Source organism: Neophocaena asiaeorientalis, unplaced genomic scaffold, assembly GCF_003031525.2.
Source record: "Neophocaena asiaeorientalis asiaeorientalis breed wild unplaced genomic scaffold, Neophocaena_asiaeorientalis_V1.1 scaffold79, whole genome shotgun sequence".
Classification (NCBI taxonomy): domain Eukaryota; kingdom Metazoa; phylum Chordata; class Mammalia; order Artiodactyla; family Phocoenidae; genus Neophocaena; species Neophocaena asiaeorientalis.
Genome location: NW_020175402.1, coordinates 5,786,960 through 5,810,725, shown reverse-complemented (window position 1 = coordinate 5,810,725; position 23,766 = coordinate 5,786,960). Strand labels below are relative to the sequence as shown.

At 43.5% G+C, this 23,766-nt stretch overlaps 1 protein-coding gene and 1 pseudogene across 14 annotated transcripts in view; both read left to right on the top strand.

The window, feature by feature from the left end:
• Positions 1-1,779: 1,779 nt before the first annotated feature.
• The window catches only part of EYA3 (EYA transcriptional coactivator and phosphatase 3), a 142,743-nt gene continuing 120,756 nt past the window's right edge, over positions 1,780-23,766 (top strand). For 6 of the 14 annotated variants that reach the window (XM_024766932.1, XM_024766930.1, XM_024766920.1 and 3 more), the window contains exons 1-2: positions 17,078-18,996; positions 19,459-19,558. The gene's annotated coding sequence lies outside the window, so the exon portion shown is untranslated. Of the gene's footprint in view, positions 1,886-3,430; positions 3,755-5,541; positions 9,142-17,077; positions 18,997-19,458; positions 19,559-23,766 lie in introns of those variants that run through there. The other 8 variants (XM_024766918.1, XM_024766916.1, XM_024766919.1 and 5 more) reach the window with 8 other exon arrangements.
• Positions 2,122-3,164, top strand: LOC112414433 (porimin pseudogene; annotated as a pseudogene).

Here is a 23,766-nt window from a genome sequence, read left to right as displayed (position 1 = left end):
ACAATATTATGTTAGTTTTGGGTCAACAAAATAGTAATCCAACAATTAAATCCACTACGAAATGATCACCACAAGTCCAGTAACCATCTGTTACCATGCAAAATTATGACAATATTATTGACTATGTTCCTTATGCTGTATATTACATCCCCATGGCTTGTTTATTCTATAACTGGAGGTTTGTATCTCTTAATCCCCTTCACCTATTTTGCCCAACCCCCCACTCCTTCCTGGTAACCACCAGTTTGCTCTCTGTATCTACAACTCTGTTTCTGTTTTACTGTGTTTGTTACTGTATAAGTGAGATCATACAGTACTTGTCTTTCTCTGTCTGACTTATTTCACTTAGCATAGTACCCTCTAGGTCCACCGATGTTGTTGTTAATGGTACAATTTCATTCTTTTTTATGGCCGAGTAATATTCCATTGCATATATATACCACATCTTTTATTATCCATTCTTCTATTGATGGACATTTAGGTTGCTTCCATATCTTGGCTATTGTAAATAATGTTGCAATGAACCTAGGGGTGCAGACATCTTTTTGGATTACTGTTTTTGTTTTCTTTGGGTAAACACCCAGAAGTAGAATCACTGGACCATATGGTAGATCCATTTTTAATTTTTTGAGGCAACTCCATACTGTTTTCCATAGTGGTTGCACCAATTTACATTCCCACCAACAGTGCATAAAGTTGTCTTCTGTATTCATTTGCCTCTGGGTTGGGGGGGCAGGCAGGAGGGTGATTTCCCTGAGATGAGTCAGCTGTTGTCATTGTCCCTTTCCCCTTCTCCCTTGTGGGGAAAAAAGTTGTGAACTGGAAAAGGCCATAAAGTCGGCAGATGCTTCGGGGGACCCATAGATCCGTGGTGCTGCAGGCTTCTCCTTCTGCTGTGTTGGCCCCAGTCCTTGACTGGGATTCTGCCTCTGTTTCCCTATGTAGTTCTCCACTTGCACAAGAACGTAGCTTCAGACTTTGCATATGACCTTCTTCTTAGTTGCATTAGTCAAGCATCTGCCAAGGTCTGGGATCCGAGGAGGGACCCATTGGATCCCAGACCTGGGACTGCCTAACTTCCTGTCCTGGATCTGCTACTGGAGCTGGGTCAGTGTCCCCTAGACCTATCTACCAAACATCCTCCCCGCCTGCACCAGCCCAACATTCCCCATGCCGAGTCCACTACAGTAATTATATTTTGAGTCTCTGTCAAAGAGACAGCCGGGAGAAGGAGGGTGGGGTCTACAATCAGACACTCTGGGCTAGGATTCTGGATCCATTATCACTTTCTTGCTGTGTGACCTTGAGCTGGTCACCGCCCTTCTCTGAGCCTCAGTTTCCACACCTGTCAAAGAGCCTAATGATCCCCTACAATGGAGCTGGGTGGTTCTAATGAGATTACCTATCTACAGACCCCAGCGCATTTTGGAGGCTCCAGAAATGGCTGCTCACTGCCCCTTCTCCACACAGCTCTGAAGAAGGGAAAGGAGCTCTGTATCATTATCACTCCTCAACTACCTGTCAGCCCTTGTGGAAGCTTTTCATGAGCCTCTTATCAGATCAAGATATCAACATCGGTCTGGGAACAGGAAACTGCAGTGAAGCAAAGGGTCACTAAAGACAAAGACGTGGCAGAGGCAGCAAAATGCAGTGGTGAAGCATGTGACTCTGGAGGCAGATGGCTTGAGTTCCAACCCCAGCTTTAACTTTGTTGAGCTCTGGCCAAACCACAGTATTTCCTGTAGCTTCAGTTTCCCCATTTGGTATATGAGGGGTAAAATAGCATATGCTGCCTAGAATTGTTTTGAGAACTAAATGAGATCATCTGTGTCTCGTGTATAACACGAGTTTGCCCCAAAGTGAGCACTCAAAACACCTTGGATACGTAAGTTGTTTTCAAGTTTTTGCTACTTTATTTTTTGTCTCTTTAGATGATTTTATTAGGATAAAGTTCCAGGGGAGGAATTACCGCCTCCTAAAATAGATTGCCAGATTGCTTTTAAAAGGGCCCAGCTCTCTTAAAAGGGCACCCGCGCCCTATTTGGTGATCCTGGGGGTGGGGGGAGGTGAGGGGAAATGGGAGGTTGGGGGAGCGGGGGAGTCGGGGCGTACTGGGAGGGAGGGAACAGGCGGCGAGAGGAAACGCGCAGCGGGGCTCAGTTGAGCAAAGTGGCTGCTCTCACCAGCGCAATGGCCACCTCAGTTGGGGACACGTGGGGCGCCATGTCCTCCTCTCGGAACAGCAGGACCGGCGCGAGGTGTCTGGGCGGTGATGCAACTTGGGGCGGTGATGCAGGTTAGCGCTGCCGCTGCCGCAGGCCGCCATGGACCGCACAGACCCAGAGGGTCGCGAAGCACAAAGAGCGCTGTCTCTAGAAAACTCCAATGCTAACTCAATAGGGAAGACCCCACGGGTGGCTTTCAGCCATGCAAATAAATCTTCCAACCGCGTTATGAAACCATCAACGACTCCAGTTTCCTCAGTCTCAAAGAATGGGACAGTCACCACCGTGAAACCCATAGTAACATCTAAAACGACAACAGGGGTCTCAACAGATATAACTTCCACCACCTTAGAGTCTACACGCAAAATAACAAGTGTTTGGAAAAACATCCCGGATGTCAATCAACATCCACAATGACTACAACCCACAGTAGTTACGTAAAATTTGTTTCTTCATCAGTAACAATTACAGCAACTCTTAACTCTAAAGAAAATAAAAGATTAAAATTTGATACTGGCAGCTTTGTTGGTAGTATTATATTAAATTATGGAATTTAATCTATGCTTTACACTGGATGCAAAATGTACTATTCAGGAAGAGGCATTTGTTATAGACCCGTCTGTGAAGATGATGCCATCATTTAAGGAAATCCAAGAACCAACGGAAAGAAGAAAGATTGATGCAGCCCAGTCAGTTAACTTTGTTTTATTGTTAGTTTAAAACAATATTCTCTTCTTGAAAATAGTATTAACAAGCCAGTGCATATCATGTACAATGTATTATATGAATGTGTAAAGCTTCCTCACGATTACTAAAGGCAAAAAGGATTTGGATTTTGTGTGTGTGTGTGCTTTTTGGGCTTTTTTTGCCACGCGGCATGCAGGATCCCAGTTCCCCGACCAGGGATGGAACCCATGCCCCCTGCAGTGGAAGCGCAGAGTCTTAACCACTGGACTGACAAGAAAGTCCCTGGTTTGACTTTTTTTTTGGCTGTGTTGGGCCTTTGTTGCTGTGAGCAGGCTTTCTCTAGTTGCGGTGAGCGGGGGCTGCTCTTTGTTGCGGTGTACAGGCTTCTCATTGTGGTGGCTTCTCTTGTTGCAGAGCATGGGCTCTAGGCACGCAGGCTTCAGTCGTTGTGGCACGTGGGCTCAGTAGTTGTGGCTCGCGGGCTCTAGAGCTCAGGCTCAGTAGTTGTGGCGCATGGGCTTAGTTGCTTCGTGGCATGTGGGATCTTCCCAGACCAGGGCTCGAACCTGTGTCCCCTGCATTGGCAGGTGGATTCTTAACCACTGTGTCACCAGGGAAGCCCCAAACCAGGTTTTAAGCATAATTTTAGTTTCAATGTCTCTTCAGAATGCATCAGTATTTTATATGTTTTAAAGCTTAGTACTTGTTTTTTGTGTGTGTGTGTGTGTGTGTGTGTGTGTGTGTTTGCCACGAGGCTTGTGGGATCTTAGTTCCCTGACCAGGATGGAACCCGTGTCCCTTGCAGTGGAAGTGCAGAGTCCTAACCACCACTGAACCACCAGGTAATTCCCAAAACTTAGTACATGGTTTAGAAACAAAACACATACCAAAAACAAAAACGAAAAACCCAGAAAAAACCCAGATAAACCCAGAAACAATACCTGGGCTTAACTCTGTTAGAGAGCTGTTGGAGAGGCTGTATTTTTATTAATAACTTCTTTTGAGCATTCCATGACAGTTGATATAATTTCAGTGAATTGCAATGTTTAACATGCTAATGTTTTAAAGACTTAGTTGTCAGTATTAAATAATAAGTTGGATTATTCAGTACCGTTAGAATATTGTCATCACTGCATACTGCTTCATTTCATACTTAGCTGTTAATTTCATATTTGGTGAATATTTTTAAGAGCTGTAGAGCTGCTTTCTATATCTAGAAATGTTTGGTGTAATGGAAACACACTTGAATTAAAAGAAAAAAAAAAGCCCATCATATGATTTCCAAAACAAAACTTAGAATTCTGAGCTACTGATGAATGCTGTGTTTATCAAGCCAGGGATTGTGGGGCTGCTAAACCTACAGGATGAAAATGGTGCATTTTCATTCACTGTCCATTTTACTCAAAGATTTGGGGAGACAGCATTTTTTTTTTTTCTCGGACAGGGGCACGAACCCGTGTCCCCTGAATCGGCAGGCGGACTCTCAACCACTGCGCCACCAGGGAAGCCCGAGACAGCATTTTTGTACAAAAACACCAGTGTATTTTGGAATAGATTCTTATGAAGTTTTAAAGCAGGAATTTTTAAGACAGGAAGCATCCTACTTCCTTATGTGGGTCTCCTTCAGACAGCTCCTCTCCCTCCCTTGCTGAAGAGGAGGCACTGCCAGATGTATTATGTTAATGGAGAGAAAAAGCACAGTATTGTAGGACACAGATATTAGCCAATGTATTTTGCAATGTTTTCAGTTTTATAGTTTATATTGGAGGATTCAAAACTCAGGGTCAAATTTTGACAAAAGAGGTATTCAGGGCTTCCCTGGTGGTGCAGTGGTTGAGAGTCCGCCTGCCGATGCAGGGCACTTACCAAAAAAAAAAAAAAAAAAAGAGGTATTCAGTCACACTGAATACTGTTAGTATTTCTTCTATCTTAGATGGTTAAAGCAAATCGCACCAATTTCTGATAGTCCAAAAAGGAGCTGAGAATCATAATGAACATGCATTTACATTTAATAGGAATTAAAGGTGACTCTTGTGATCAGCTTTTAATTTTCAGAGAATGAAAATTCTCTGAATTTTCAAGAGCATTTTGAAAATATTATATCAAGAATTTTGGTATAAAAGGATCATTTCTACTCACTGTGCATTATGGCTGATTGATATGATGAATATGTGTGATAAAAATTATCCAAAATATGGATATGATAGGACGTATGTGGTGTGGAGAAAACATTATGAAACACATGTGGTTACATTGGTTTGAAAAGAGATGTGACTGATAGGTAAGTTGCCCCAACTGATCTTTCAACCACTGTTTTCACTTCTTTGGAAAATATACTTGATATATTTCATAGTAATGGGGCCCTTTTAAATTTAACTTTTGTCTCCTGCATTCTTGATATTTCAGTACTTCAAGTCAGTCAGAACAATGTGGAACATTTCTGAAATTTTCTTCAATACTTGTTTCTTTAGCATTTTGAAGATATAAAACCACTTTTTTTTTTTTTTTGCGGTACGCGGGCCTCTCACTGTTGTGGCCTCTCCCGTTGTGGTGCACGGGCTCCGGAAGCGCAGGCTCAGCGGCCATGACTTACGGGCCCAGCTGCTCCGCGGCATGTGGGATCTTCCCGGACCGGGGCACAAACCTGTGTCCCCTGCATCGGCAGGCGGACTCTCAACCACTGCGCCACCAGGGAAGCCCTAAAACCACTTTTTAAGTACTAAATGTCGTTTTTTGCCTATAAAGTTTCCTGTGCTTGAAATAATTTAGTTATCTCTTTCCTCTGCATATAAGTTGTATAATTTGTTACTTTCAAATACCAGCACTTCAATGCAGCCATTTTTTTTTTTTTTGGTTATCTGCAAAAATTGAGGAAAACAGTGATGCAAACCAGAATTTCACTTTGGAGAACATTTCCTCAACATCACTTTATCTTCCTAATTATGTTTATTTAAGCAAATGTTCAATTTTGTTTGCATTCTTTGAGAATGTGTTTACTTGAGGATAAAATCAATCTAGGTATATGTCTAAATATTAGGCAGAATCCAATCTATGATTTTAAAATGTCCTTGGATAATCTATAAAATGAATAATTCAAATACAGATAAATGAGAGTTGGCAGTATATTATAGTGATAATTTTGTATTTTTCAGGAAAAAAATTAAAGCAAATTCCTGTTACCTTTTTTATTATAATGACCAGCTTTTGGTATTTCATTGTTACTGAGATCTATTTTTAGAATAAAATTGTGCTCTCCATCTTAAAAAAAATGTTTTTAAAAGGGCTATGTCAGTTACAATGTCACCAGCAAATTGTGTAAATACTGGTTTTGTCACATCTTTGCCAGCACTGACCATTATAATTATTCTAAGTGTCTCATAGTTGACTTAGTTTTTGTTCCTTTCACAGCATAGGTGAACAGGGTGTGCCAATAAGTAAAAGTTCATCAGGACTGAGGCGGGATCGTTTCTTTGAAGAGGGAACTTAGAAAGAAAAACACTTACACACACTTTGTAAATATCCTGAAAATTGAGGATGTTGTTCTTCCTGTCCACTGCAGCTACTTCTCTTTTCTGAGACATGCATTTCTATATAGCTTGTTCAGTTCCCTTGGCTTTGACACTTGTAGATCTGGAATGTGGAAGTACCCTGAATGATGATGATGATTTAACAGCTTGAGATAAACATTTGATGAACTTTCAGATCAATTTCTATGTCTCTTTGAATATGCATTTTCTCATGAAAACTTTCCAAATCAGAGGAGAAGCTGAAATTTCTCTAGAAAATTATTGAAGATGATGAGACTCAGTTTCTCCATCTGTAAAATGGGAGAGGGAGGTTGGGATGAGATAATGTCCAAAGAGAAGCTTCATGGGTTTGCAAAGACCTGCAAGGACTTGGTTGGCAAAACATGTCTTGAGACGAGGAGGATTTAATCCAAGAACAAACAGCATCGTGATTCTTGATGTCCTGCTTGTTCATCCCAGGAAATTATCAAATGACAAGGAGTTAAGTAACCAAGAGAAGGGAAGTGGAGCTAGAGTAGGCCAGAAGCCATAGATCCACTGTCCTCCATGCCCCATCACATCGTTAGAGATATTGAGAGAGACTCTTGAGTCGCCCACTCTCCAGGATCTGGGAGTTCAAGCCAATTTTACTTAACTTCCCAAGAATTACTGTTTGCTCCATCTCAGCAGCCCCTTGCTTTTTTCACTTCATTGAATCTATCATTTACATGATTTTGCATTCTTCTTTGGCATTTTTACTGGCTACTACCTGTCTCCCTTACTAGAGTATAAACTCTCTGAAGTTAGGGAATACATCTGTCTCATTCATTGTTGTATCTCTAGTTTCTGGAAGATGCTAGATGTTCAAGAAATATTAATGCAGTGACAGGTGACCCTAGTGGGCTGGAAATGTGGGGGACATCCAGGCTGCCAAGTCACGGGTTACATACATTCATTTCCTTTCTAAAAATGGTCCTCTACCATATGTAACTGGAAGAGATGGGATTTGAAAATAGGCAGGCTGACTCCAGAATCCATGTGCTTAGCCATGAGGGCTTGCAGCTGTGCAAAGGAAGACCATGTGGCCATTAAATCCATGTGGCAGAAGAATATTTATTGACATGGGAAAATATTCACAATATGTTGGTGAGTGAGAGCATCACATTTCAAAATACAGCGCTAACCATCCAGGGTTGTTGGGAGGATTAAATGAGTTAATACAGGGAAAGCACAGAAAACAGTGCCTAGCACATGGAAAGTTCTTGCTAAGTGTTGCCCAAGTAGTTGGTGAGGCATCTCTCATCTTCAGGGTTTCTTAGGGAGAAGTCAGGCCCCAGGCCACAGTGTGGAGAGGCAGCCTGCTTTTGAAGAACTGTCTCCCTAGGTTTGAAATAATGTATGCTGTTCCTCTCCACCTCTTTCCCTTCCACCCTGGGCTGGTAAGTTGGTGGGAACAACAGTACAGACAATGGCTCTCTCCAAAGATATCTCTTCATCAAATCTCACCTTTCTGCATTCGGACCACTTTTTAATATCTTTGATCTGGCTGAGAGGTCTGAAAATGGTAATAAAACTGATTCTATACTTTTCCTCTGTAACTTCTATGTAGGAGGTAGCCTCACATTCACTTTGGGATATGATATCCATGTACCGGCATCTCTGTAGAAACAGAGGCGGGGAAAGGCCCCGTTTCAACATCCTATTACATGACTGCAATTATGACCTTGGGTTCTGTAAGACCTCTGGGCTCTCACACTACGTTCTTCCTTTTTAGTTTGAGTGGGTTTCTTCTACTTGCAAACAAGTGATTGCTCACCAAGGCATAGGTCCTAAAGATCTGAGCTTGGATGGGGCATTCCTCCTGAAGCGGGCAGGAATAAGAGGAACCAGAGCAGAGAGTCTGAGTTAAAATCCCCCACAAGTTCAAAGGGCAGAAAATGGAAGTCAGAGTTAAGGGTCAGGGCCAGGCCCCAGAGCTGAACTTCAATTAAAGAGGAGAAGGTTGAATCCAAAATGGGCTTCCCTGGTGGCACAGTGGTTGAGAGTCCGCCTGCCGATGCAGGGGACATGGGTTCGTGACCCGGTCTGGGAAGTTCTCACATGCCACGGAGCGGCTGGGCCCGTGAGCCATGGCCGCTGAGCCTGCGAGTCCAGAGCGGCCCGTGTACCGCAAAAACAAACAACAAACAAACAAAACAAAGTGAGGCGGTGTCCTGGGCAATGGGCAGTGGGTGTCCTGGGTGGTGTCCTGCTTTTCACAATTTTGCTTTTCAGACTCTGTAGCTTGTGATGTGCAGTTGGCTTAAAGGTACAAGGACAGGGATGGCAGCCACCAATATCTCCAGGCCCCTGGCTTTCGGTTTTTGTCAAGTTATTTTTGGAGTGGGATTATAGAGCCAGAAGATTTGATTCTTGGTATTAGCCACCAGTGGCTTTATCCAAAATGGTACTAATTAGCCCTGCCGTGAGCCATGTGTGAGCATATCTGGGAGTCTGAAAGTACAGAGTTACAGGCAAAGGAGTGCCCAGGATGTCCCTGGCAACTTTATACCTTTAAGGGAAGGACCAGCTGCAAGTGGAGGAGCTGAAGAAAAAACAAGTGGGGGAAGACAAGGCACTCACCCAGCAGTCCAGCGTTCCTGACATTCCTTTGGCCTCACTCTGCTGTGGATTCCTGATACCGACTCCTTGATTATCCCGTTCCCGGGCTGTGTCCTTTACAGGTTAGACTTTTTCTAATCATACCACTTTCCCCTTTACCTGCTGGCCAGTCCTGCATGAGGAAAGGGTCACTGGTTCCTGCCAGTCTTTGCCTTTCTAGCCTGGAGTGGCTCCTTTGAGCTGCCGAGCCCACTCTGAAAGGCCTGCTGGACTCTACTTAAAGGTCCTATCTGGCCAGGGCACCCCATACCTAGTCTAGTCTGTTAAGTCTTAGTGAGGCAGGATAGCAGGATGGTTAAAAGCACAGGACCTGGAGTCAGACTGCTTGGGTTCAAATGCTGGCTTCCCCTGTTATGAGCTGGGTAACTCAGGGTAAGCTACGAACCTCCCTGGGTTTCAGTTTTCTGTAGAATGGGGATGAGAATAACAATACCTACCTCATAGGGTCATCAAGAGGATTAAACTGAGTTCATGTATACAAAGCCAGGGACACTAAACTAACCACAAGAGTGAGATGGACAGTTCTGTACAGCAAAGAACCATCCCACCTAAAAAGCCATCAGTGCTCCTAGTTGAGAAACACTGACTAAGAGCATGGAACTCGAATGCCTGGGTTGAATCACAGATCTATCACTTACTAGTTTTGTGATCTTAGACACTTACTGAACCTTCTGTGCCTCAGTTTTCCCATCTGTACAATGGGAGCAATGATAGATTTGTAAAATAAGAACAATGACAGCCTACCTTATACAGGGTTGCTCTGAGGCTTAAATGAGTTAATATGTACAAAGCTTTTTAAAAAAATAATTATTATTTTTAAAAATATTATTTATTTATTTATTTATTTATTTATGGCTGCATTGGGTCTTCGCTGCTGGGTGTGGGCTTTTCTCTAGTTGTGTTGAGCGGGAGCTACTCTTCATTGCGGTACTCAGGCTTCTCATTGCGGTGGCTTCTCTTGTCGCGGAGCACGGGCTCTAGGCATGCTGGCTTCAGTAGTTGTGGCACGCAGGCTCAGTAGTTGTGGCTCACAGGCTTAGTTGCTCCGCGGTATGTGGGATCTTCCTTGACCAGGGCTCGAACCCGTGTCCTGTGCATTGGCAGGCGTATTCTTAACCACTGCACCACCAGGGAAGTCCAATACGTATAAAGCTTTCAGGACAAGGCCTGGAGTATAATCAGCTCCATATTTTAGCAGCTGTTACTATTATACTGTCCCCTTATCTGATGTGGGCATAACTGGAGGCGGCATATGATACAAGCATTTTTCTCACATCACAAAATAAATCTTTGCTTCCTTTGAAAGTTCTCTGGAAGAAAAGTTTCCTTCTGGAGGTTGTTAATTCCTATGTGGGTTACTCATAAGAGAAAACACTTTCCTTAACACAGGGAAAATGAAACTGGTCATGTTCTAGACAGTGGTGAATTAGACCAGCCTGAAGAGCCAAGGTGTCTTAGTCAGGAATGGTTCAGTTGCAAATAACAGAATCCTTGTCACACACTAGCCAAAGCAAGAAAAACATCATGGGGGAGGAAGGAAGGGGGAAATCTAGATGAACACTTGGGGGCAGGAGGTAGACAGGTCTCATGAGGAACTAGAACCAGGAACTGGAAACTTCTAAATAGAACCAGACTCCCACTTTTGCTCACCACTCCCTCCACACCACCCTAGCCTAGCCATCTTCAGCTCTTGCCTGGATGGTTGAGACATTCTCTCTGCTTCTTCCTTTGTCCCCCCCCCCCCCCCCCCCCCCCGCCACTTCCTTTGTCCCCCTCACACAACAGCCAGAGCGATCTTTTAAAAATGTAATAAGATTGTGTTGTTTCCCTGTACAAAACCTTTCAGCGGTGTCCCATTGTACCTGAAGGCAGGAATTTGTCCTCTTGTTCACTGCTCTATCCCTGGGCATGGCACATAGTAGGTGCTCAATAAATTTGTTGATTGACTGAATGGAAATGCACGAGGATTCCTGGCAGAACCATTCTCTCCTTCTCCCTCTGAGGTTTCTTGTCACTCTTTGTGAGTCTTCCATGGTTCTCTCTCTGAGTTCTTGCCATTCCCATTCACATGGTGCAAAATGGCTGTCCAGCCAATGTCACCTCTCAGCTTCAGCATCACCTGCTAACACATTCCAGAGTCCAAATATCTGGAAGAGAGAAGTTGACTGGTCCAGCTTGGATGAGGGGATCCACCCCTATTCATTCAGTTATGGCTGGGGACTGCTGAAGCCCACTTCTATGGGAAAGGCATTTTTAGAAAAGAGGAACATGGGCTGGCAGACCACCCTCAGAATTGTGTGCTACCTTTAGGAAAAGGCTCAGGTATGGGGAATCCCCAGTCCTCAGGGAGTCCAGTACTAGGTTTGGGTGGGTAATTAAACCTTGTCTAGAAGATCCCAAGTAGAATCCAGGATATGAAATAGAGATAATAAACTAGCTACAATTTTTATGAACTATTGAACCACATGCCAGACATAGGTCTAAGAACTTTATAGGTATCAACTCTAGGTATCAAAGTGTCAATCTTCCCAACAATGCAATAAATAAGGTACTATTATCTCCATTAAATAGATGAGGCTGTGCAGGCACAGAGAGATTGTCAGTGATGGAACCAGAATTCTAAGCATTCCAGCCCCTGACTGCATCTGTTCCTTCACCACCTAAACAAGATAAAGACATAATTCCCCTCTTACAATGAGGAAAATGAGGTTCCGAGAGACAAAGTAAAAAGAAAAATGTACATAAAGCCACCTGGCTATAAAGTAACAAAGCCTTGATTGCAACAGCTCTGCAGCCCTTAGGCCAAACTTTCCCCATCACCGTGCCCACTACAATGAAAAAAAAACTCCCAGCTTTATTGAGATAGAATTCACATTCACCTATTTAAAGTGTATAATTCAATGGTTTCTAGTATAGTCACAGATATGTACAACCATCACCACAGTCGATTTGCCTGCTACAACTCTATGGATAAGGTAGTTCTATCCCAAAGAGGGGAAATGACTAGGTAATCATCACACAGGATGTAGATGGCAGAACACAGACCACTGTCCCAACCACTATGAGAATATCTCCGGAAATCCCCACTTGAATAACTATGTTTGTCAGAACAAGGATGGCTTGTTGTGGTGTGATGGCATGGGGGCAGAGCTGGGAGGAGACAGGATAAGAAAGCCCCTATCCCATGGAGACAGTGTCCAAAGCTGAAACTCTGGCCTCTGTGACCTCCCCTGCCTAGCCAGATAACCTCTTTTCTTGCTTCTCTCCTTTATTCCTTTGACAAACACCTACTGTCCCTTAAGCCTCGGTTCAAATATCTCCTCCTCCAGAAAGACTTCCCTGATTCATATCCAGACTGGGCTAAGTGCTCTGCCATGGTGTCTGCTGAACAGCTTTCTCTGTCTCAACAGCACAGCTCTTCTCTGTCGTGGCCCCTCTGCCTTTGCTCAGTCCCCCCAGTGCTAAGTGCATGGATTTTGGAACTAAAAAGGCATGGATTTAAATCCAGGCTCCGCCATGTCCTAGCTCTGCGACCTTGGGAAAGCACATGGTAGGCCCCCCAAAATTTCCAGTTCCTTTCACCCTTCCCTTCTGGTTTCTTGGAGGGTGCCTATTAAACCTTAGTTCGCATTGGAATCCCACGTACTCATGTCTGACAGCCTTCTGGCAAATGGCAGACACACTTTCATTGCTCAGACTGTCTTCCAATGGAGAAGCATTCCTCCTCCCCCAAATGCAGCTCAGTCCTTGTGGCTTGGGTGGTTCTGACTCTAAGTCCCAGGGGTGGGCAGAAGACCCAAGGCTGGCCAATCCAAGGTTTTTGTCCTGTGTCTCTAGTGATTGATCCAGGGATAGGGATGGGCCGGTGACTTAATCAGAATCCCTTCATGAAATCTGTCAAATGGACATTAGAAAAAAGGTCTCTCTGTCTCTGTCTCTCACGCTCAGCATGAGATACACGGCATTGAAGGTTTGGCATGCCAGCAGCCATCTCCTGTCTGAGAGTGACGCCAAGCAGAGTCAAATAACCCTGAACGATGGAAAGAAAGAAAGTTCTGATGCCCTCCTGGATTCAGATATGCCTGAATTCCCCTTGGATTCCTATTTTCCTTAAGCTCATCTAGGTTGGATTTCTGATGTTTGTAATCAAAAGCGTTCTAATCAATACATGGATTCACTTTAATATGCAATCAGGGTAGCTGGATCTATGATGGCCTGAAGATAAGCCAACAGCTGTGGATAGCAGAGCAGCAAGAGGCAAAGAACTTTGGGCCCTTGATGACGTCATTAAACTACTGAATTAACCAGCCCTGAAGCCAATCTAATCTAGGATTTCTCATTCTGTGAAACAATAATATTTCCTTATTGGTTAAGTGATCATGAATTGGGTTTTTTCTTACATGTAGCCAAAACCATCCTTAACTTGGTCTCCAGGCCTCTCCCCGTAATTCCTGTGATTTTAGCCAAGGGATTGAGTGGATTCGGAGCCACGTCCCCCAGGCTAGCCCAAGAAATAATTTGTTTCTCATTGTTACTCTTGGTGTTATTCTTTTTCTGGCAGGCTTTCTCAGCCCCTTCTGGACAAGCTGTTGATTCCTTCATTTCTCCAAGTATTCCTAACATTTAGCAGGTTCTACTGAGGCTTTAGTGACACACAGGGAGAATTTCAGCACAGTAGAGGCACCCACTTAGAGTTATCTATAAGACATCACTGTCCTAAAAGTTCATGGGCCATTACTGCCAAGAGGAATTTCTTTCGGGCTCTATCCCTCCTTGGGAGTCAGCTTGCTACCATCTCCTCCAGCCTCCAGCTCCATTCTAGTCTCCAGCAGTCTGTTCTAAAACTTCTTACTCTATAAGGTGAAGTATTTTCTTCTTTGTTCTAGACCCCAGGCTAAACCTCAGGCTGAAACTGACCCAGGGAACACTAAAGTGCCCTTTGAAACAAAGGAGCAAGTATACCTGACAATTATAGGGTTTGTTTTTTTTTTTCTTTAACAAAACTAAATTCTTCAACTGGGCTCCCTTGTAACCAGTTTTTGGGAAGTTAAAGAGAATATTATAGCAAATAATTCTCCTTCTGTCCCAAACAAGTTTCCAGGGATCATGGGATTTCTCCCCACTTCTAGCTACACAATCAATAGTTGCCCCCATGTAAATATATATGTTTAATAACAATTTTATTTGAGATATAATTCACATATCACAAAACTTACCATTTTAAAGTGAATAATTCAGTGGTTTTTAGTACATTCACTCACAAGGTTGTACAACCACTGTTACTATCTAATTTCAGAACATTTTATCACCCCAAAAAGAAACCCTGTACCCATTAGTAAATTCCTGTTTCCCCCTCCCCCAGCCCCTGGCAACCAGTAATCTTTACAACTGATCTTAAGGGAAAATATTCAGTTTTTCACTATTAAGTATGGTGTTATCTGTGGGGTTTTTGTAGGTGACATTTATCAGGTTGAGAAAGATCCCTTCTCTTCCTGGTCTGTTGAGTGTTTTTATCATGAAAGAGTATTAGATTTTGTCAAATGTTTTTTATGCATCTGTTGAGGTAATCATGTATTTTTGTCCTTTGTCCTGTTAATATGGCATATGACATTGATTGCTGTGTAAATACAAACATGATGTTTTTAACACACTCCACGCTGCTATGTTAAATCATCATATCATATTGGTTTATAAGCTCAGGTGAGCTTCATTTTAAGAAAATTTGATAGACAGCAATACAGACTTACAGAAGTATAGGCTTGGTTACTTAGGTTAACAAATTTTTTTTTCTCTAAGTTTTTCTGAAGGAAAAAATTCATTGTGAGCATATAAAATATAATGCAAAAATATGTTTAGGCTTTTTAAGGAAATATCTGTTGATGTCAGCTTCTCTGCGGCTGAGAAAAGCTACAGCATGCATGATGACACGTTGTCCTGGGCAGTGGCCTATCTGGTCAAAATTGTCCCCAGTGCAAAGTCCACTGCCTCCTCGGGGCTTCTCTAAGTCACCAAGACGGCTGTGGAATTGATTTCTGGCCTCTAGGGGGCAGGAGTCTCCTATCTTGGGCTGGAAAAGAGAATGAAGTTTGAATAAAGATAACTGTCCAAGAGTCCACATTTTCCTTCCCTTCTTTCTTTTCTTTTTAAAAAGTTTTCTCCTCCGGAACTGTCTGTGCTGAGAGAAGTTGCCGCAGCAGATCTTGCTCCAGATGTTGAGAGCTGTGCATTCAGCTTGGCCGTCTTCTATTGTTGTCTGACCAGCAAGCCTTCCTTTGGGGAACTTCCCTCCCAGCCCCCCACTGCCCCCAACCCATGTGAGACTCAAAGGGCTGCCAGTCACAGGACTCTATCCCTCTGACCACAGGAGTGACTCAACTCTGAGTCAACTAGACTTTCTCAGGAATTTGGAAGCTTGAGTGGGGACACGGAGATGGAAGGCAGTCGGTGCTGAATCATTTGATGTGTTTACCTAGAAAAATGGTTCTCATATGCGGCCCCTGGCCCACCAGCATCAGCGTCTGGGAAAATGTTAGAAATACGGATTCCAGGGTCCCACCGTTCATCAGCTGAATCAGAAATTCTGGGGGTAGGCCCCAGAAACCTCTGTTTTAACAAGCCCTCCAGGTGATTCTGACTTCTAATGCTGGGAAATGAGAAGTTTCTGCCAGTGGGATTCCCAGAGCTTACCTGGATCTTGTTCTTTCCTGGAACTTGGCTCTCAAGGTCTTCTTTAGATTCTTTGACCTCCTCCGTGTCCTTCTAATAAATTCCTTTTTGGTTTTGTTTTATTTGAGAGAGTCACAGTTGCCTTCTGTTGCTTCCAACCTAAAGGCCCTGACTGATGGCCCTCTCACCTAATTCATAGCTGCACAGACCCTTCTTGAATGATGGGTCTTTGTGCCATTCAGGCTGCACTGTTCAGGTTCACCCTGGTCTTTATTTAGATTCAGCCCCTACCATATTAATTCCATTCTAGGTCAAAGCAGAGCCCAGCAGGGCTTCTGACCAAGCTCTATGAATGTCCTGCCTGTTAATAGTTCAGGTGCCTCCTCCGGTAATGAAGGCCTTTGTATTTTCCAAGACCTCTTTACAAAAACATCTTCTCCTATTCCAGCACTTATTTGACTCTTCTCTTTTTTCAGCTTAGCTCCAACCCCCTTTTCAACTATTAATGACAAACATTAGTATAATGTGGTTTGTTTTCTATATTAGTTGGGGAACGGAATAGCTGTTTTAATAAAGAGATAAAAAAATACAGGATACTCTAAAAATACATATCTTGTTTAATAGCTGTTGTTGTTGTTTTATCTCTTTAAGCCTATGAGTGGGTCAGCATGAGTCCAGTGGTGAGTAAGTGGCTCTGCCCCACGTGGTCATTTTAAGGACACGGGTTCCCTCTATCTTGTTGCTCTGCCCTCTCCTAGAACATTGTTGAAGCAAGCTCTCCACCAGTACGTCTACATTCCCAGCCTGTGGGAAAGGGGGAAAAGAGGGCATAGATGGCTAACATTTCCTTTTAGGATATGATGTAGAAGAAGTGATGCTCATATCAATTCTAGTCACTTTCCAATGGTGAGCACTTGCATGGTCACACCCAGCTAGCTGCAAGGGAGGCTGGAAGGGAGGCTAGCCGCAAGGGAGGCTGGAAGATATGATCTTGAGCTGGGCAGCCATATGCCCTGCTAGTTCTTGGGGTGAAGGTTGCTTTGTTACCAGAAGAAAGAAGGAAATTATGAATAATGAAGGACAGCTAGCAATTTTTTCACATTTTCTAATCTTGAGGTTTTTTTTTTAAGCAGAGGTCTTCTTAGAAGCCCATATGATTTAAATTTATTTATTTAGTTAGTTATGGCTGTGTTGTGTCTTCATTTCTGTGTGAGGGCTTTCTCTAGTTGTGGCAAGCGGGGCCACTCTTCATCACGGTGCGCGGGCCTCTCACTATCGCGGCCTCTCTTGTTGTGGAGCACAGGCTCCAGACGCGCAGGCTCAGTAATTGTGGCTCACGGGCCTAGTTGCTCCACGGCATGTGGGATATTCCCAGACCAGGGCTCGAGCCCGTGTCCCCTGCATTGGCAGGCAGATTCTCAACCACTGCGCCACCAGGGAAGCCCCCTAATCTTGAGTTTTATATTCAAGTGTTGAAAGCTCAGATGCCCTCAGGGACTAGCAGATGATTAACTGAGTAGAGCAATCCAGGTGTAAGACTAGAAGGAGTGAGGTGATAGTGACAGTGACAAAGTGGACAGCATGTCCTATCTAAAGGGGGCAAGATCTAGTTGCCTACGCAATGTCCCTGCTCCCTTCTTTGCTAACAGACCTTCAAGTTTGTTTAGGTAGTTGTGTAACTAGGGTATACATCATGACTTTTGAAGCCAATCATGAAATTTCTGTCTCTAGTGTCCCCAGCCTCCCTTGTAGCTGAGAATGTCCACGTCACTCAGCCAATGAGAGAGTTAGGGAAGTATAGTGGGGGACTTCTGGAGAACCTTTTGCTTTCCTAGTAAAGAGTTAGCCATGACTGGAGCTTCCCCTTAGCTGTTCTTCCTTCTTTGAATGTGTATGTGATTCCTGGAGCTGGGGCAGCCATCTTATGACCATGAGGTGGCCAGCTTGAGGGGAAGGCCTAAAGAACTGCGGTGATACTGAGCCAGAGAGAACCAAGGCCAGAGGCTGCCTACTTTCAGACATCTTGTTATGTGAAAAAAACAAACAAAAAAAGAAACACATACCTGTTTGTTTAAGCAATTTAAAATCAGTTTATCTGAACCTCATGGCCATTCAAAACTGATTAAATCCTTCCAGACTTTTTCTATGTGTATACTTACTTTGTAAAAATGTGAAATACATACACTGCTTTGTAACCTGCTTTCTAGATGTACAATAAATAATGTGCATTATACAATATTAAAATAATGTACAGTATTATATATACCTACATCTCTATATATGTACATCTTTCCCTGTCATTTACTACTGTTCAATATTTTTCACTTTAATGACTTCAGAATATCCATTGTAGGACTGTAACATAATGCATTTAATCAATCTTTATTATTGGACATTCAGGTAGTTTACAGGTTAGTTGTTTTTGTTTTTGAGGGGGATGTTTGCTGTTATAAACAACTCTATAGACCATCCTTGCAACTAACTTACAAACTTCTAAATATATCCATGTAATTACTTTCCTGATTATTTCCTTAATTTTCTAGAAATGCAGTGACTGGGTGAAAAGGTAATAAATAGCACACTCTCTTAATTAAAATGATACACTTGCCTTTGGTTCCATTTCTGCTACAGGGAATAACCAGTCATTCATTTATTCATTATCCATTCACTTAACAAGCCCCAGAGGCCTGTGCTAGTCACTAAGGAGCACTAAGATGTGAGTAAATTGTGGTTCCTGTCTTCAAAGCACTCATAATGGACTGGCAGGGACAGGCAGGACAACAGGCAGTGACAAGATGGAGCGGGAGTGACATGTGTAGTAGGCAGCTTCGGACAAGGTTCCAAATGACCCCCACCTGCTGGTATTTATGACTTTGTGTAATTCCCTACATGTGAGTGTGAGCTGGACCTAGTGAGTTGTTTCTAATGAATGGAATATGACCAAAGTGATAGGATGTCACCTCTGTGATTAGGTTACAAAGGACTGTGACTGTCACTTTGCTGCCACTCTGTCTCTTGCCCTCTCATCTGCTCACTCTGATGAAGCCAGCTGCCATGCTTGCTTGATGGAGAGGTCTACATGGCAAGGAACTGAGGGAGGCCTCCGGCCAGCAGCTCTTGAGGAATTGAGGCCTCAGTCCAACAGCCTATGAGGAACTGAATCCTGCCAACAATCATGTGAGCTGGGAAGCCGATCTCTTCCAGCTGAGCCTTAAGACAAACCATGCCCGGACGCCTGATCCACAGAAATGGTGAGATAATGCCTATGGTTCTAAGCCATTACATTTTACAGAAATGTGTTATGCAGCATTAGATAGCTAATGCACAGGTGGAGTGGTCAATATAAGCGCAGTGTGTGACAGACAACAGGTGCACACGTGAAGGTGAGGCACTGAACCACCGTGGCGGGGAAGGGCTGCATCTGGTAAGATGTCTGAGAGGAGAGCAGGCTGGCATTGCGTTTTGCAGGCTAAAAAGGCATTAGTTAGGGGAAGAAGGCATTGCCAGGCAGAGTTTGCAGAACAATCAAGCTTTGTGACCGTTTCTCAGATCTGTTACCAGCTCACTTGTCACACCATCGGCTGGAAGTAAATTTACTTGATTAGAGGCGAAATCAACAGAGCTTCAGGGTCCCTCACCAGCATATACCATTCAAAGCCCAGGAAGGGCCCTAGCAATTTTGTGGTAATAATTTTGCATTCTTTTTCTTACAGAAATCCCCCGACTTCAGGTCATGCCTCAGTGGACCCGCCAAGACCCTTCCACTGTCACCCACCACTCACCCCTCCCAATCTACAACATTGATCTACCACTGTGCGTATTTTATTTTGTTTGGCTTCGTCTCTTTGGAAACTTGTTTCTCAGAAGCCCAGGCTTCCCCTCCTGCCTTCACTTCCTTAACCTAAACAACCTAGGTTCTATAGACTTTCTTCACAGGCCCTTTTCTCTAACTCTTTAATCATATTTACTGCTGTTTTTGAAGTGTCTCAGAGTTTTCCCTTAGGTAGTAGTGCCCAGAATGTATGTGCTTTTCTAAGCAGCAAGTCTGGCTCCTGACCAGATGGCATCTGAGCGGGGCCACTTTGCGGCTGGCTGAGTCCCAGGAACCGCCTCTCTTTCCTGTGTTGCCCCACCCCCAACTGCAGAATGACTAAGGTTCAGAGAAGCAAAAGGAGTGACTAGGGAAAGGGTAGAAAATGCAATAGGAGAGGGGAAGCCTTGCTTCCTTAGGGGTGGGACCTCTCTTTTAGGATGCTAATGGTAGTACTTCAAGACAGTGATGGTCTGCTAGGGGGAAGGAAACTGACATTACCCTTGCCTACTCTGTGCCAGGCACATGGGCTTTCCAGTTGCTATCTCGTGGATTCCTCACTACATCCCTACAGGTTAAGAGCCAGCCTCTCCATGTTATAGCTGAGGAAATTAAGGTTCGGAGTTGAGACGTAGTCTGCACGCCTCACAGCCAGCAAGAGCAGGGTCAGGCCCAGCTGACTTGAGGCCCAGGCTCCAGCCCCACCTCGTGACCTCTCCATCTTTTACTGGTGCTCCCAGGGGCATAATCACCTACATTCAAGTTCTAGATGAAAACTGATGGGCATTGCAGCAAAACTTTACCTGGAAATACGTTTTATAAATGAAAACGTCAGGCAAGCTAAATTCTTGTTTCTGGAAGATCTGTCTAAATGAAGAAGACCCACCAGTGAACTGGGAACCCTCCCAGGGTTTGGATTCACTTCTAGAGAGAGAGAAAAAAAAAAAAATTGACAAGAGAAGGCAGGAGATCTAGACCCCAAAGTACAAAATCGGGGTTGAAAGGCTGGACAGACCACAGTGTGGGGATAACAATGAAAGTAAGAAAATAAGAACTGTTGTTTATCAAGTGCTTACAAAGTGCCATGTACTGTGCTTGATGCTTTCTATAGGTTAGTGCATCTTATCCTCACAACAAGCCTGCTATAAAGGTAGGGTTATCATTCCTAATTTTAGGTTGGGAGCCTGAAGATGAAGAAACTTACACACGGGCAGGCAGTGGTGATGCAGGGACTTGAACCTAGGTGTATCTGGCTCCAAAAGCCATGCTTATATCCTTTAGGCTTTACTAGGCCAAGGCGAATGGGAGCGGGAGAAATCTACTTTCTGTCGATGAAGTTAACACGGCGAAGCGGGGGTTAGCAGGTGCCATAACTTGGGAGTGTGTGGCACAGAAGTGGCTACGGCTCTCCCGGACCCAGTTCTTGCGGGTAGCAGAGGTGACTCAGGAGACCCTTGAGAGCCAGGAACTGGGTGCTGTGGAAGGTGTCTGCAAAGGAGGCTCTTGGGTCCAGAGTGGGTGGAGAGAAGCAGAGTCTCTCAGCATCTATTGACCGCTCTCTGGATTGGCTCAGGAACTTGAAAGGGAGGGGCTTAGGCCGCTGGGACGCTGATCTGAGGCTGGACCAGGAAGCTGGAGCTCGCTCGCCCTCCTGGTGCTACGGCCCCGGTGCTGTAGTCACACGTCTGAGTTTGGATCCTGCCCCTCCTCCTTCTAGGTCTACGACTTAGAGATTTAACAATCTTGAGCCCCAGGTTTCTGTAGTGCAGATAATCAGAGTATATACAACCAAATAATAGATAATAAATTTGCCGTTGGGAGAATTCAGTGAGGTGACGGATATGAAGGACTAAATCGGCGCCTAGGGTGGTGTGCGCTTGGTAAACGGCAGCCATATTATCGCGAGATTCCATCCTCTCCTGAAGCGGTGAAGCTTTTTCTGCTTTCAGCTTGCTTTCACTCCCATTGCCTACTTTGGTAGTAAAGTGAGACTGCATTCCAGGGAGGGAGTAAATTTAATATGTCTCTCACCTTTCACTTGTTCAAACTCTGAATTTTTAAATTGTTTTTATGGTTCACAGCTCACTTCACAATTGTAATTTGTCTCCGGCCTGGAAGATTTTAACCCTCCTATAAAAGCAATAGATTTTTCATGCTAGGCATTTTCTCTGTAGGTGTTCTTTCTTCTGTAGGTGTTTTTTTTGTTTTTGTTTGCTTTTTGTGTGTTTGTTTTTTGTAAAAAAAAAAAAACATTGGATTGGTGTTAAAATGGTTCACTGGTCAAAGTCAGTGACCAATTCTGGTCTTCATGACAACAACAATATTTTATTGGAAAGAATGGGTTAGCTCACTGAGGCAAAAGCTAAATGGCAAGCCTCAGAAAAAGCACACAGGGTAGCTCTAGGGAGTTGGGAAGCAGGAAGTGCTGAGCAGTACCTCCAGGCACTATCAGGTGTGCCTTGTGTTAATCTACCCTGGGTTAAATTCTTACAAGGGAACGTTTGATTGACCTGACATGGGCTGTGCACCTACCCGCTTGGTTCAGGGAAGGAGAGGACACCTAGACTGAAATTTAGAATAAGAGGGCATACACTGGGGGAGGGTAATGCCCAGAAGGTAAATGGAAGTGCTGTTACAGGAAGAGGGGTATGTGTGCTGGGTGAGCACGACTAGCAAGTGTTCCCTACAAATACTGTTCTCCCTGTGATGAAATATCAAGATTCTGGATTTTTCTAGTATTCTCAAATATGCACAATAGTTGAAAGAATAAAACAATGAGCACACATCTACCCTTCCTCTAAATTCAACAACTACTAACATTTTGCTACATTTGCTTTATTTTTTAAAAATTTTATTTATTTATTTTTGGCTGCGTTGGGTCTTCGTTGCTGCGCAGGCTTTCTCTAGCTGTGGAGAGTGGGGGCTACTTTTCATTGTGGTGTGCGGGCTTCTGATTGTGGTGGCTTCTCTTGTTGCGGAGCACGGGCTCTAGGCGCACTGGCTTCAGTAGTTGTGGCGCGCAGGCTTAGTTGCTCTGTGGCATGTGGGAATCTTCCCGGACCAGGGATCGAACCCGTGTACCCTGCGTTGGCAGGCGGATTCTTAACCACTGTGCTACCAGGAAAGTCCTGCTACATTTGCTTTAATTTCTTTCTGCATTTTAAAACTTTTGTGAACTATTTGAAAGCCATAGATATCATGGCCCTTAGCCTTTAAATAGTGAATAATTCATGTATCTCTGGAGGATAACAACACTCGTCTACATAAATGCAATACTTATTACCACACCTAAGAAAGTTAATACATATTCTATAATATCTTCTAATTGCAAGTTCATGTTCAAATTTCCTCAACTGATACAAGAATATATTTTATAGATTTTTTTCCAGATCAGGATTGAATTAAAGTTCACTCATTGCACTTGGTTTTAGGGTCTCTCTATTCTCTTTTATTTATTTATTTTTTGGCTGCACCGCGTGGCTTGTGGAATCTTAATTCCTCGACCAGGGATTTAACCTGGGCCCACAGCAGTGAAAGGGCCAAGTCCTAACCACTGGACCTCCAGGGAATTCCCTCTATTTTCTTTAAATCTAGAGCAATTCCTCTACATTTTTGGATTTTTCATGTCATTGATGTTTTAATCCAGGTTAGTTGTCTTTTAGAAAATATTACATTGTTTCCTTTGAACTGCTTTTTTTTGTATAGTTTTTTATTATGGTAAAATATGCTTAACATAAAAGTTGCCATCTTAACTGTTTTTAAGTGAAGAATTCAGTGGCATTAAGTATATTGCCAAGGTTGTACACCATCACCACTATCTATTTCCAGAACTTTTTCATCATCCCAAAGAGAAACTCTGTACCAATAAACAATAAGTCCCCATTCTCCCTTCCCCCAGCTCCTGGTAACCTTGGTAACCTCTATTCTACTTTCTGTCTCTATGAATTTGCCTATTCGAGGCACCTCATCAGGTGGAATCATACAGTATTTGTTCTTTGTGTTTGACTTATTTCAGTTGACATAATGTTTTCAAAGCTCATCCGTGTTGTAGCATGTATCAGAATTTCATTCTTTGTATTGCTTTTTAAAGTTAATCTGTTAGAGTTTTATATTTAATCTTTTATAAGATAACTTTTTCACATGAAGGAAAGTATTTACATGCATTATCAAATTTAAGAGACTCTGCCTAGACTTTTTTTTTTTTTTTTTT